Raw genomic sequence first — 13,693 nt, 5'->3', positions numbered from 1 at the left:
TCTCTCTCTTTCTTTCTTTCTTTCTTTCTTTCTTTCTTTCTTTCTTTCTTTCTTTCTTTCTTTCTTTCTTTCTTTCTTCCTTCCTTCCTTCCTTCCTTCCTTCCTTCCTTCCTTCCTTCCTTCCTTCCATCATCTATCTATCTATCTATCTATCTATCTATCTATCTATCTATGAGCCCACAGTGAGAGATCAGTGTCACTGGCTAAGCAGGGGCTCCAGGTTGGCTTGTGCTTGGGGGATCCCTGGAATGCGGTGAGCATGGCTGTTCTTCTTCTAGGCCACAGCCTGAACTGACCCCCACAGCTGTGCTTTGTCTGGAAGGACAGGGAAGGGGGCTGGGGGGCCAGCTGGACCCCAGAGGCAGGGGGTGGGACTTGGGCTGCTCCTGCTGGCCGTTTGAGCTGGGACAGGGCTGCTGGCCTATTCCTGTGGCCTCCAGCAGACTTGTGAAGAGCTGCTAACAAAATGGAGGAGTTTTGAAAACAGCCAGAAAGGGGGGCGAGGGGGGTTGGAGGAAACATTTAAAGAAGAGATAAACAAAAGAGGTGACAGACTTCTCACTCTACCAAAAGGGGCTTTGGTTTACCTGTGAAACTTCACTCCTCCTCTTCCCCTAGCCTGACATTTATAAAGCTGGCTCACGGCTCCCAGAGAGGACCCATTATTTCAAGGCCTTAGTTCTGACGCCCGGATCAGTCTTGCTGTGACTTAGCACTCAGGGTTGCTGATATCCTGACCTAAATTATAGTTGAACAGTTAAGAGAAAGCCAAGGATGGACTACAATGTCTGGGGTTAGTCATGTCATTACTATTTGTATTAGCAGCTAACATTTATTGAGTGCTTACTATAGCCAGGCATTGTGCTAAGACCTTAACCCACACTCTTTGAATCTTTAGCTTCAAAACAGCCATTTGAAGTGGCTACTGTCTGTTTAACCCATTTTATAGATGGAAAAACAAAGGTAGTATAGAGAGATCCAAAATCACACAGATAGTGAGTAAAGGACAGAACTTTGAAACTAGTTCTCCTTTTGAAGAAAAAGACAAACAAACAACTTGTGGCCCTGGCCGAGTGGCTCAGTTGGTTGGAGCATGTCCCATACACCAAAAGGTTGTAGGTTGCATTCCCGGTCAGGGCACATACCTAGGTTGTGGGTTTGATCCCCGCTCAGGGCGCATACTAGAGGCAACCGATTGATGTTTCTCTCTCACATTGATGTTTCTCTCTCTCTCTAAAATAAATAAAACATATCCTCGGTTGAGAGTTAAAAAAAAGAAGAAAACTTGTGGTAAGGAAAGAAGAAAAGGGAAGAAGTTGAGTCTGCTCCTTTGAGTATGAGGCACCTAAGTATGTCTGGCCTGGAGAAAGCCCCCAGAGAGCAGACAGGGTGAGCCCAGTTTCCTGTGGAAGCCTCTATGTGGACACCTTTCTATCTACCTTCTCTGTAGCCAGCTGTCCAAGAGGACATCACAGACCAGGGCATTCATGGGATGCTGGGTTACTGTGAATAGGATGCTGGGCCTCTCCTAGTAGCCAGCTCACATTTCTCACTCTGCTAGAAAGAATGAACTATTTTGCATTGGTTTGTAGTATAAATGAAATGGGCAGGGCAAGAATGGTGGGATAGTTCAAGGCTTTCCACGAACTATTTTGAAAGCTCTTATTTTTTGGTACAGCAGGAACTCCCCTCTCTTTGGAGATGCAGTTTGAGAGTAATAGTTGAGAATATAGGTTCTGTGGATTTGAATCCTTGCTCAGTGACTTGTTAGTTATGTGGCTCTGGATAAGCTATTTACCTTCTCTGGGCCTCAGTTTCCTCATCGGTAAAATGGTGATCCTACTAGTACCTGCCTCATAGGATTGTGAAGATCAAATGAGAAAATGCAGTGACTTAGTACCTGGCATGTTGTAAGTGCTCAATAAAGGATAATTATTATTGTTCTTTAATGGTTTAAAGAGACAAGTTAGTCTAGACAGATGGGGGCTAAAGTTTCTGGTTTCCCAGACGGCTGCCAACGTCCCCTATGCTCAGTTAAGAATCAAAATACTCACATAAATGGCAGGGCCAGGGGAACGTCATGTTTCCCTCTAAACCAGCGGTTCTCAACCTGTGGGTCGCGACCCCTTTGGCGGTCGAACGACCCTTTCACAGGGGTCGCCTAAGACCATCCTGCATATCAGATATTTACACTACGATTCATAACAGTAGCAACATTACAGTTATGAAGTAGCAACGAAAATAATTTTATGGTTGGGTCCCAACATGAGGAACTGTATTTAAAGGGCCAGAAGGTTGAGAACCACTGAAAACGTTCCCAATGAATTAACAAGCTGAAGAGATGGATATCTGAAAGTTGCTACAGGCCACAGGAGCTCCTGAAGAGAGAGCTTTCTTTTCCAAATCTGGATGCCCTGCAACCCATAGAAAAGATATTTTGGGCATCCCATGTTTATTTCTCCCTACATCCTTTTTAGGCATCGGGCTTTCAGAACAGGAATGGTGCTAAGTACAAATGAAATAAAAAGTGTTATTTTTCATTCCGGGGCAATATGCACACAGAGTTTATCAACATGGAGAAGCTGGACTTCCAAGGGAAAACAGGGAGAAAAGTGAAGGGGCACATATCCCACCATTGTTGCCCTGCCCATTTCATTTGTAATAGAAACCACTTCGAAATGCCCTACTGAGCATTATGCGTTTATAGAGCCATGGACACTACCCACTTTCACAGTGGAAGGGTCTGAAGTAGTTATTTGCTTCATGGCAAGTCCCTGACCGGCAGAATCTGCATCTAGGCCAGCGGTTCTCAACCTGTGGGTCTCGACCCCTTTGGGGGTCGAACGACCCTTTCACAGGGGTCGCCTAAGACCATCGGAAAACACATGTATAATTACATATTGTTTTTGTGAGTAATCACTATGCTTTAATTATGTTCAATTTGTCACAATGAAATTGGGGGTCACCACAACATGAGGAACTGTATTAAAGGGTCGCGGCATTAGGAAGGTTGAGAACCACTGATCTAGGCCATATTGGCATTTCCCAAGAGGCTTTGCAGTAGGTGAGTGCTTAATAAATGTTTGTTGAATAAGTGAGTTGTTGTTTTCACACCTTTCTTAACCCTGTGCAGTTCAATTAGTTGGTTTAAAAGAATTTTCCTCATCACAATTTCTGAAAGCCTAAGCACTAACGTTTGTGTTTATGTATGTATGTAAAATAACAATTAATTACAAAATGCTGTTTTCTGTTGTAGCTAGCGAGAAACGGTGGCCTCTCTTTTATGACTTCTATAAACCAGTAAGAGCTTAGCACATCCAAAGGCTTACAACACGATCTCACTGTTAAAAACTACAGATTATTTTGACAAACATTACAAACAAGCAAACAAAAAACCCAACCCTCACAATTGTCAAGAAAATCTAATGTGTTTTCATCTGGATTTCTAAGAGAGGCTACGTAACTTGCCTAAGATCATAGAGCTAGTAAGTGTTAGGGCTGGGATTTGAGCCTAGGGAGTCGGACTCAAGAACTGGAGGCCTTGCCTGATCACACCGACAAACCTCAGGTGTGTGTCACGGGCCATTGGGCAGCTCTGGCTGGAGAGAGAGCTCACCTCCACCTGCAGTCCTGGGAGAGAGGGGTCTCTTTAAGGGGTTCCCATTCCATTTTTCAGACAGATTTAATTGTTAGAAAGTCCTTCATGCTATTGAACTGAAAACCTCCTCTCCAAGGCTTCCATTGATCTTCGTAGTCCAAATGTAATCTCTCTTCCATACAAAGGCCCTCAGATAAGTATGTGCCACCCTCCCCCACGCCTCTTCCTCCTGCAGACTGTCTGTGGGAACCCTGGAAAGAGGCCCTCTCAAGACACCTGGCCCCCAAAGCAACCAAGGCGGAGGGGAGGTTGGCTGAGGCTTATGCAGGAGGCAGAATGTTAAATCAGGTTCTGTAAATAGCTCTGAGGCAGTATTTAGACTGGTGGGCCAGGAATTCCCTAGGAAGCAGCTAAGCATGGCTCACTATCCCCGAATTACACCCTCCTCTGTAACACAGACATTGCCATAAGCTGTAACTGGTCCTGCAAGTGGTGAGTGCAGTGGGATAGCAACGACCCGAGTCTTCTGATTTGTAGCTGAGTCTTTATTCCAACCTAGCTGAGGTTCAGTGGGAAAAGGAACCAGAAGCACAAACTGAGTGAGGATGAGACCAAAAAGACACCATAATGGGGAGGGGCCTGAGTGGGGATGCAAAGTAGGTTCTGCAGCGGGAATGGTTAGTCGAGCCTGATGGGTCTGAAAGGGCAGCAAACCCTCGCTAAGTGCCGGGAGACACATGAATACATTGGCAAGAGAGCCAGAGATGGTGATTAAAAACATGTCCTCTCGGGGGTGGGGGGACCATGGGGGGATAAGGACACATTTGTAATACCTTAATCAATTAAAAAAAATACATATATATATCCTCTCGCCCTGGCTGGTTTGGCCCAGTGGATAGAGCGTCGGCTTGAGGACTGAAAGGTCCCAGATTTGAAGCAACTGGGAAAGCCCAGACAAGAGGGAAGAATGAGAAGCACATTCAGCACTCATTTTTAGGGGCTCTCCCACCCCACCTTTGGCTAGACTCTGACACCTGATGAATGGATGGCTTATCCTTGGGCAACCACGTGGCTGACTATCTCAAAATGGTCAGCAAAGATGAGATAGCCACAGAGCTTGGTGGGATCCAAATCCTGATCAGACCAGAGGCCCTTTGCAGAGGCAGCCAAGAGGGCCAACAGAAATGCATGTGTCCACTCACCCATCCAAACCAGGGTGCCAGGCCCCAGGCGTGGCCCTACCCACGCATGTCAAACTCGCTTTGACATACTTGCCTTACACATACAGACCGGCACAGTCCCAGCATCATGCCCTGCACCCTCACTGGGCACCCACCGGGTGGCAGGCTCTGTGCCAGCCTGAACTGGTATGCAGGCTCTGACTGCCCTACCCTATTTTTAGGGAGGCGGTGTTGGAATAGTGATGGCTCTGGGCTCAGGAAGGCTGGACGTTGGCCCGCCCACCCTGGCTGTCTTCTTAGAGATGTGAGGTCTGCAGGCACGGAGGGCTCCTCAGAGGAGGAGTACTCACAGGCCCCTAGGTCCCCACCCCCGCCAGCTTTTCCATCTGTCTTACTCTTGGAGACAAATTCCCCTTTGTCTGCTTTTGGATATTGTTCTCCCTAATGAAGCGGTGAAAGTCTAGCAGCCAGGCCTCGGCAGCCAAGCCTTTGAGCAGACGGGCACTCCCGGCCTCGGTCTCTCAGCATCTCCCGCGATTCACAGAACAGGACACCAGGCCCATCGAGATAAGCATCCTCCGGCCACAATGGCTTCCCTTTCTTCCCCCAGCCCTTCCTCCTGGCTCTGGCAAGGCGCTCACTCCAGCGGGGAGACTTCCCAAGTGGGGGCTGAGGTGCGCCCTTTGCAGGCAGCTCCCTCCCCGCAAGGCTGTGCGAGGCTCCAGGGACAGAGATGCCTTTCCCTTTAATAAGCTTCTCACACTACATTAAAGATAAAAGCAGAAGGGAAATATTTATATTCTGACAAAGCAGCTCTTCCCTCAGGCTCCTGTTTTATTTATGAACTTGCTCTGTCCCCCTCTCTCTGTCTTCCTCTCTCTTTCAGGGGCCCAGGCCTTTCTTCGCCTTCTCCCCTTTAGTCATTAATGTTGCGGGTGAGTGACAGCGACAGGGGGACTTGAGAACCCTTGTCAGGAGAGGAGAATTATATGTGGGCGCCATTCCCAGGTGACACCAGCAGCTGCTCCTCTGCCCCCGCGGGAGCCGCTCCCCATTACCACCCTTATTACCTAGCACTTGGGCGGCAGAAGGCGTCACGCCGTCACCCGTCACCCGTTACCTTATGTCGGTTCCAATGCAGCCGGTCCGTCCAGCAAATTGTTCAGGACGCAGTGACGGGAGGCGTGACTGCATACGCCCCTTGGGCGGCAGAAGGCGTCACGCCGTCACCCGTCACCGGTCACCTTATGTCGTTTCCAATGCAGCCGGGTCCGTCCAGCAAATTGTTCAGGACGCAGTGACTGCAGGCGTGACTGCATACGCCCGGGCCGCCTTCCACCTTTGTTTACTACACATTTTCTTCTCTCACAGAGGTGATCCCTTAAGAATGCTGATTTCCTCCAGCTAATCTGCCCAAAGCCAATAACACACAGGTATGCTGTTTTGACTTTCCATCCACCCCTTTGCGATGATTATCATTACAGTTTCAGACCACTTATTGTTCCAAAGCCCGTGCTGGTTTGTCAGGAGCTGGTCCTCTGAACACGCCCCTCTGCTCCAAGGAGTCTCCTAGATTAGTGGTTGGGAGAGGGGTGTTGTGGGGGCAGGAGGTGTTTTAGGTTCCGCTCAGTGGGCCTATGTAATACCTGGGAGTATTCATTCTGGTTTGCAAGTTGAGTCTCTTTTATAGTTTGGTGCTGCCTTTAAAAAAAAAATTTTTTTATTGATTTCAGAGAGGAAGGGAGAGGGAGAGAGAGATAGAAACATCAATGATGAGAGAATCATTGATTGGCTGCCTCCTGCATGCTCCCTACTGGGGATCGAGCCTGCAACCTGGGCATGTGCCCTTGACTGGAATCGAACCTGGGACCCTTCAGTCCGCAGGCTGATGCTGTATCCACTGAGCCAAACCAGCTAGGGCGGTGCTGGCTTTTTTTAATGAACATAATCATCAATTAAAAATTCAAAGTACAAGGAGAGCAACAAGTGACCTACCTGCCCACTTGCAGAGAAGCAATGGAGGTGATGGTTAAGAGCATGGAGTCTGCAGCCCTGGGTTTGACCCTCAGCTCTCCCAGTTCCTGTCTGTCACCATAGGAATATCCCCATACCTTTTCCTCACCTGTAAAATGGGGGTGACCATAGTATCTACCCCTTAGGAATCTTATGATTAAATATGTAGATGCATGGAAAGCACTTAACATAGTGCTTGACACATGGTGTAGTTCATAACAAGAATTACCAATACTAGTATATCTATCTATCTATCTATCTATCTATCTATCTATCTATCTATCTATATGAAGGAGAGAGAGGGAGAGAGATTAAGAACAAAAATAATTTTATAGTAACAGCATCATATTATACGTGATTTTAAAAATAATGTAAAACATGTTTAGTTCTACTTGAACTTAACAGAAGAAAGACACTCAGGTGAAACTGATGAACTTCAAATATTAAACCTAAATGCCAAGATATATTAGTTCCTAAACAATCATGCCAAGGTTGAGGGGGGGAAAAATCATAGATGACAAAAATCCATGGAAAGTTGAGTGGTTTGTTTTGATTGCTTACCTGCCAGCTGATTAGATGTCTTAGTGCTGTCACGCTCCTTCCTGTCTCCCAACTTTTGATGCTTCTACACTAGTGATTCCTGTGCTTTTGGTACCTTTGCCCTCCAAGCCTTCAGAGGAGGCATTTCCACCAACAAGTGATTCACCAATGTTACTCTCTGTCTTACTGACCATCTTCCCCTCTACCTCCAGGCACAGCTGGTCTGCCATCTTCCGAATCTTGTAGATGTTGGAGAACATCTCATCATGGTTGATGAGGTCCCGGTAGATGATCATGATAGCGGCTAGAAGGAGACGGCAGTGCTGCCTTAGCACGCGCATGGACTCAGTTAGGTTGTATTTCATTGCAAATAGCAGAAACTGGGCTTAAACCAGGGGTCAACAGACTACAGCCTGCAGGTCAAATTCAGCCTGCTGCATGTTTTTGTACAGTCCATGAACTAAGAATGGTTTTTACATTTTAAAAGTTTGAAAAAAAAATAAAAGAATATTTTGAGAAACTTGAAAATGATATATAATTCAAATGTCAGTGTCTATAAATAAAGTTTTATTGGAACATAGCCACATTCATTCATTTACGAATTGTGTATGGCAGGTATAGGCAAACTTTTTCTGTCAAGGCCAGACAGTAAATAATTTAGGCTTTGGGAACTAATTTATGTTTTCTGCTGTAACTACTCAACTCTGCTGCTGAGCATGAAAGCAGCCACAGGCAATAACCATGGAAGAGGAGACCCGTGGACAAGAAACAGAGCGAAAAAGTGCAAAGGCTCCTAGACAGGGAGCCCGGTGTCCTGGGTTCTAAACTGGACTCTCACCAACCAACGTTATGATTCTGATCAAGCCACTACACTTCTCTGGGTCAGATTGTCTGCAAAGCAAAAGAGTTGGACTAGATTTTGAAGACTTCTTTTAGTTGGGAAGTCCTTTTTTCTCTATTTTGTTACCCCAGTTAAATTACCTGGACTTTTTCTAAGGGGTGTGGCTGGAGTTAGAACACTTCCCTTGCAAGCAACAGAAACCAAGGCTAGTTAATTTAAGCGCATAAGATATTTACTGTATGAATATGAAGGCAGGTCAAGGAACTAAAGGGAAAGCAGAATATACAGGCTCAGAGAGGACAGGAGCCAGGGCAGGCCCTGGGATTGAGGCATCAGGAACTAAGAAATAATCTCCTCAGGATACCACAGTCTCAGTAGAACGTGGATCGTTCTCAAGAACATTCAGTATTGCAATTCTGATGTTCTCTTTCTAGCCTACCTTAGGTTTGTGGAACCACCATGACTGTATCTAATAGGGAGGGATTGTTCCCAAAGCCAAAGGAGGGGCTATTACTAGAAACAGGTGGAATGGATACCAGGTAGATGACCATGATAGAGTGAAGGACCGTAGTTGTCTCAGCACTAGACATTGTAGCATGAGGAGCCAATGAATGATCCAGAGAATTCAAAATGATTCTTGAGTCAGTTGCTCATTCGGTTTCTCAGCAAGTACTTACTGAATTTGTGAATGGCATTTTGGAGAACACCAAAGAAATCTATATTATAAAAAGCCAGTGGCCGTAACGCCGTAACAACCAAACGACCAGTCAACAGGAGGTGCACGGCAGGTCTCGGTCTCTCGGCGTGGTGGGAGTCAGTCTGGGTCCCCGCCAGAGCGGCGGGTCTGGGTCTCACGCGATTTCATGCGCTGGGCCTCTAGTATAATAATGATCTGTAAGACTGGTGGGAAAGGTGTTTGGATTTTACTCAAGATGACCTGGGAACAGAATTATATTCCCTTTTAATTTGAGTCATTAAGATATATCTGGGCATATGTAACTGCAGCTCATTACAGGAGATGTTAAGTAATTCCCTAATTATATGTATTACACTGTAGGCAGAGGATCCTGAGACAAGCGGCTTATCTCACATGTCAAGGGGCAGAGCTAAAAGCAGGACTTGAATAACTGTTCTGAGTAGGCAGAGGATCCTGAGACAAGCGGCTTATCTCACACGTCAAGGGGCAGAGCTAAAAGCAGGACTTGACTTCCCGACTTGAATAACTGTTCTGGACCTGCTGCCTAGCAACCATGGCCCCCATTCAGGAGCAGCTACCATGAGAGGAGCCCTGGCTCCCCCCCTACACCACGAACTTCTCAAGGGCAAGAGCTGGGTGTTGTTCCTCTGTGTTTCCCCCAGGGCTTCACGTGGCACTGGACATGCAGAAGGCAGCTAGAGATCCAGTAAGGAGTCTGCTCTCCAGCTTCCGTGCTCGAAGCTGAGCCTGTTTCTCTCCGCTTTAGATGCTAGCTTGAGCTGAAGAGGATGGAAAACATCCTTGGCTACTCTCAGGAAAGCCTGGTCCAAGGGCACAGGAAGAAGGACTTACTTCAGAGCAGAGGAACTTCAGAGACTTCTCTTCTAACAGGAGGCCGAGCTGTAAGCTTGGTGGTATTTGCATTAGATGGCTTATCCGTCTCCGTGTGCATGTGCATGATTACTTCCGGCAAATAATGAAAAAATATGACCTCACAAAGAAAACCAGTGAGTGTAATCACCGCCATTCATCGCTCTCCTTTTTATGGGAAAAAGCTGGCCTGCGCCTCAAACTTTGCTCAGAAGGAAATGTTTATAGAAATTTGTTCTCTATCAAGTACTTGTGCATGTGTGTGTTCTTTGTTTGGGGAAACTTACCAACTCGCTTGACTTACCTTTGAAGGCTCCCCGCCAGGCCTTTACCCAGCTGTCTGTAATTCCACGGTGGCCCTGGGCTCACGCAAGGTCACCTCTCCCCGACCAGAGCACAGCAGTGTGAGCCTCAGCTGGATCCTGGAAGGGTAGATCTCATAGGTCATAAAATCGTTTGTTAAATAAACTTGCTTCCTCTCTTTTACTGTTATTTGCCCTTACCTGAAAAAGGGGGTTCTGTCCTACTTGTTTTTTAAAAAAAAATATTTTTTTATTGATTTCAGAGAGGAAGGGAAAGGGAGAGAGAGATAGAAACATCAATGATACTCATTGATTGGCTGCCTCCTGCACACACCTCACTGAGGATCATACCCAAAACCTAGGCATTTGCCCTCACTGGGAATCGAACCGTGACTTCCTGGTTCATAGGTCGATGCTCAACCACTGAGACACGCCAGCCGGGCTGTCTTACTTGTCTTTTGTTTCCTGGGGTGATCATCTGTTTCTCTCGGCCTACGTTTGTCCAACTTCAGTTTCACAACAACCTGCAGCTGAAGTCTGTTGAGAAATCCTCAAAATTAAATTAACTTTGATCCCCTTAGGCTTATACATCAATGCCACTCCTGTAAGGAGCGGAAGGGGAATGTTGGGAAATCAGAGACTTTGTGGGTAGATTGTCATAACTCCAAAAAGACTGGTGCCCTTGGAGATTATTTTGGGCCTGTTCATCACCACTTTTCTTATCTCCACAGCAGGACTATAGTGCTGATTTGTTAAAAGAAAGTTCCCCCCTCCCCCCATTCGACACCCCCACGCTCTGATTCCAACATCAGCCAGCCCTCTACACTTACTCCACAGTCCTTATTGTCTCATTGTATCCATGTAGCTCTGGTCATGTCACATAGGTCCCATAATTTCTGTGTGACAGTGAATCTGAGGTATTTATTATTAAGGTCCAATTTGGGCGGATGCATGTCACAGTCCCTGGCAACTCCAGTGGGCACTGTAGCTCTTGACTTTCACTTTAGTGGGCTTCCCGGAGGATCACCCTTAGCTATACTTCCCTTGTAACCAAGAGATTCTCCAGAGCCCAGCTCACCTCCTCAACTTCCTTGTTTCCCAATACTCACCCAAAAGAAAAACTACAAGAAAATAATTTTACTTTTTCTTCAGCTGGTCTTCCTATTTCTCCATGGAGCCACAGAGATTTGGAATCGCACAAATTTAGGGCAATGTTGAAGATGTTACAAGGAAAGTCCAGACAGAATGGTGGCAGCAATATTGACAGTCACCATGAAAGAAGAAAGATAAAAACTAAAAACAAAACAAAACAAAACCAGTCACCTTCATCTTTGATGGGACCCTGCAAACACGACTCATGCCACAGGGAACCGATTCCTGTGTGGGTCTGCTGAGATAGCACAGGATCACCTACTCTTTGGACAGGTAGTTCCCATCTTTTCCCCTTCCTCCCTTTTAATGTCAAACCCATATAGAGAGTGATTCAAATGCCTAGGAACATCTAAAGCAGGGGTGGGGAACGTCTGGCCCTTGGGCCATATAAGGCCCGAGAAATTATTTGGTCTGGCCCGGCCAAGGCATTAGGTGTGAGTTAATTGAATGTTTGACCAAACATAACAGGCTAATGTTTAAGTTGATAAGTTTGTATGACCCGAGAATGATGCTATAAATGTCCAAATGGCCCTTGGCAGGAAAAAGGTTCCCACCCCTGAAAAGAATGTTTCAAGTTTTCATTCATCAAGTGGCTTTGCGTAAAAAACGGCCATTCAGGCAGGACGCCCCCCAGACTATGGGCAGAATCTGCAGCCGGAGTAGGGCCAGGATTCATCAACAATCCAGCTGAGCGCTTGAGGGGTGGGGGGTAGGGGGGTGTTGAGATATTAGTAGGCCTGAGGCTTCTCCAGGGTGAGCAACGCAGGAAGGAGAAATGAACAGCAATTGAAAGGGCCTGTGTGCTGCTGGTTCCAGCACAAGCCGACTTCCCTTCTCTCTGGCTAAACATTCCTTGCTCACAGGCTGACCCTCTGTCACCTGATAATGAACATTCTGTGCTGGGGAGCTTTTGTTCAGAGATTTTTCGTCTAGGAAAGTTGTGGGGAGGGTTGGAGAAAAGGGAAAATGTGGGGCAGGGATGAATCCACAGAAGAGAGAGCTGTGGAAAGCAGGGACATGCACAGCTATCCCTTGGGCAGTGTTTGTTGATCAAATAAAACCTTTGCCAGAGCCCATTCCAATTTATCTCTGTTACATCAGAGGACAATCAGCTTCTATGTTATGAGAAAGGAGAAAAAAAACCCCACCCCAAATCTTGTTCCAAAGCTTGTCAATGACTCTGCTCCTTTAGTTCAGCGGTTCTCAACCTGTGGGTCGCAACCCCTTTGGGGGTCCAACGACCCTTTCACAGGGGTCGCCTAAGCCCATCGGAAAACACATATATAATTACATATTGTTTTTGTGATTAATCACTATGCTTTAATTATGTTCAATTTGTAACAATGAAATTGGGGGTCACCACAACATGAGGAACTGTATTAAAGGGTCGCGGCATTAGGAAGGTTGAGAACCACTGCTTTAGTTCAACCTGAGTTGCTGGCCACCAAATGTCCTGCAGCAAACTCTTAACTGTAATGCCTGGGGCCTTGCTTGGAGCCAGCCCAGTGAGATTATTAAAACCCACCCAAAGCTGCAGACAACTAAAATAATGATGCGCAGTTTCACAAACTGGCATGAGTAACTTGGGATATCAAGGAGGAAAGGAGGATTTTGGCCTCTCCAGTATATCAGCTTTAAAAGTGAGTATATTTGTTGCTTCTCTTGCCATCCTTCCTAGTTCTAAAATAAAGCTGCCAAGATCTATTGATGTAATCGCTATGAGGGGCTATCCCTGGGCAGGATGGCCCTCGGTTTAAAGTCACATTCCCTAGCTATTGCCCTTGTTTCTCCTGAACTGAAAAAGTCAGCTCAAGTGGGGTGTTGCATGTAACCTTTGCAATTTCCATTCGATCCTATAAGGAGGGAGAGAAGGGTTAGGTTTGAGTTGTGAGAAAATTCAATGCTTGCTTTACAGCTCTCTTCTCCTGATCATGGGTAGTATGTTTTCCAGCCTCTTGGGGAGTCCAATCGATTAAACAAGGCTCACTCTGAACTTGAATCAAACATGAGTTGGGGTCTGGGGAGGCCCCCAGGTATTTGAAGGACAACCTGTTTGCACAGAAATCTTAAAAAAGATAGAAAAAGATTTTTTATTTTTATTTTTTTGTTAAGCAGAGCTAGCTCGGGTAAGGTAACATCTTAAGGGAATAAGCTATAACTGAATTAGAAAGAGGTGGATTAGATTTTCTTGAAAATGTCCTTTATTAAACAATTACAAGAAATGCTTGTCATGATGCATTTCAGATTTGATGCGACTGAGACTGTTTGGGGACAGGGAGGCAATTTGCTGAACTCAGCATGTATGTAGCAGGTAATGTTTGACGTTAGGGCACATGAGTACACAGTACACACATACTATGTATGTTACCCATAAAAGCCTTCCACTGGCTGACGTATCTAAAGTGATCAGCAAATAAATAAACCTTCTGTGTTTATACTTCTGTTTTTAAGTCACTAGCTTGTTCTAAAAAACCACCGCCACCACCACCACCAGTCTCC

At 46.1% G+C, this 13,693-nt stretch overlaps 1 long non-coding RNA gene across 1 annotated transcript in view; it reads left to right on the top strand.

The window, feature by feature from the left end:
• The window catches only part of LOC106723817, an 18,324-nt gene extending 9,100 nt beyond the window's left edge, over nucleotides 1-9,224 (top strand). The window contains exons 3-4 of the long non-coding RNA XR_001359547.1: nucleotides 6,151-6,212; nucleotides 8,065-9,224. This is a non-coding gene — a long non-coding RNA (uncharacterized LOC106723817). The remainder of the gene's footprint in view (nucleotides 1-6,150; nucleotides 6,213-8,064) is intronic.
• Nucleotides 9,225-13,693: the final 4,469 nt, after the last annotated feature.

This window comes from Myotis brandtii, unplaced genomic scaffold, assembly GCF_000412655.1.
Source record: "Myotis brandtii unplaced genomic scaffold, ASM41265v1 scaffold1162, whole genome shotgun sequence".
Taxonomy (NCBI): Eukaryota; Metazoa; Chordata; class Mammalia; order Chiroptera; family Vespertilionidae; genus Myotis; species Myotis brandtii.
The sequence above is the reverse complement of the archived record's forward strand: the minus strand, read 5'-3'. Positions and strand labels throughout refer to the sequence as shown.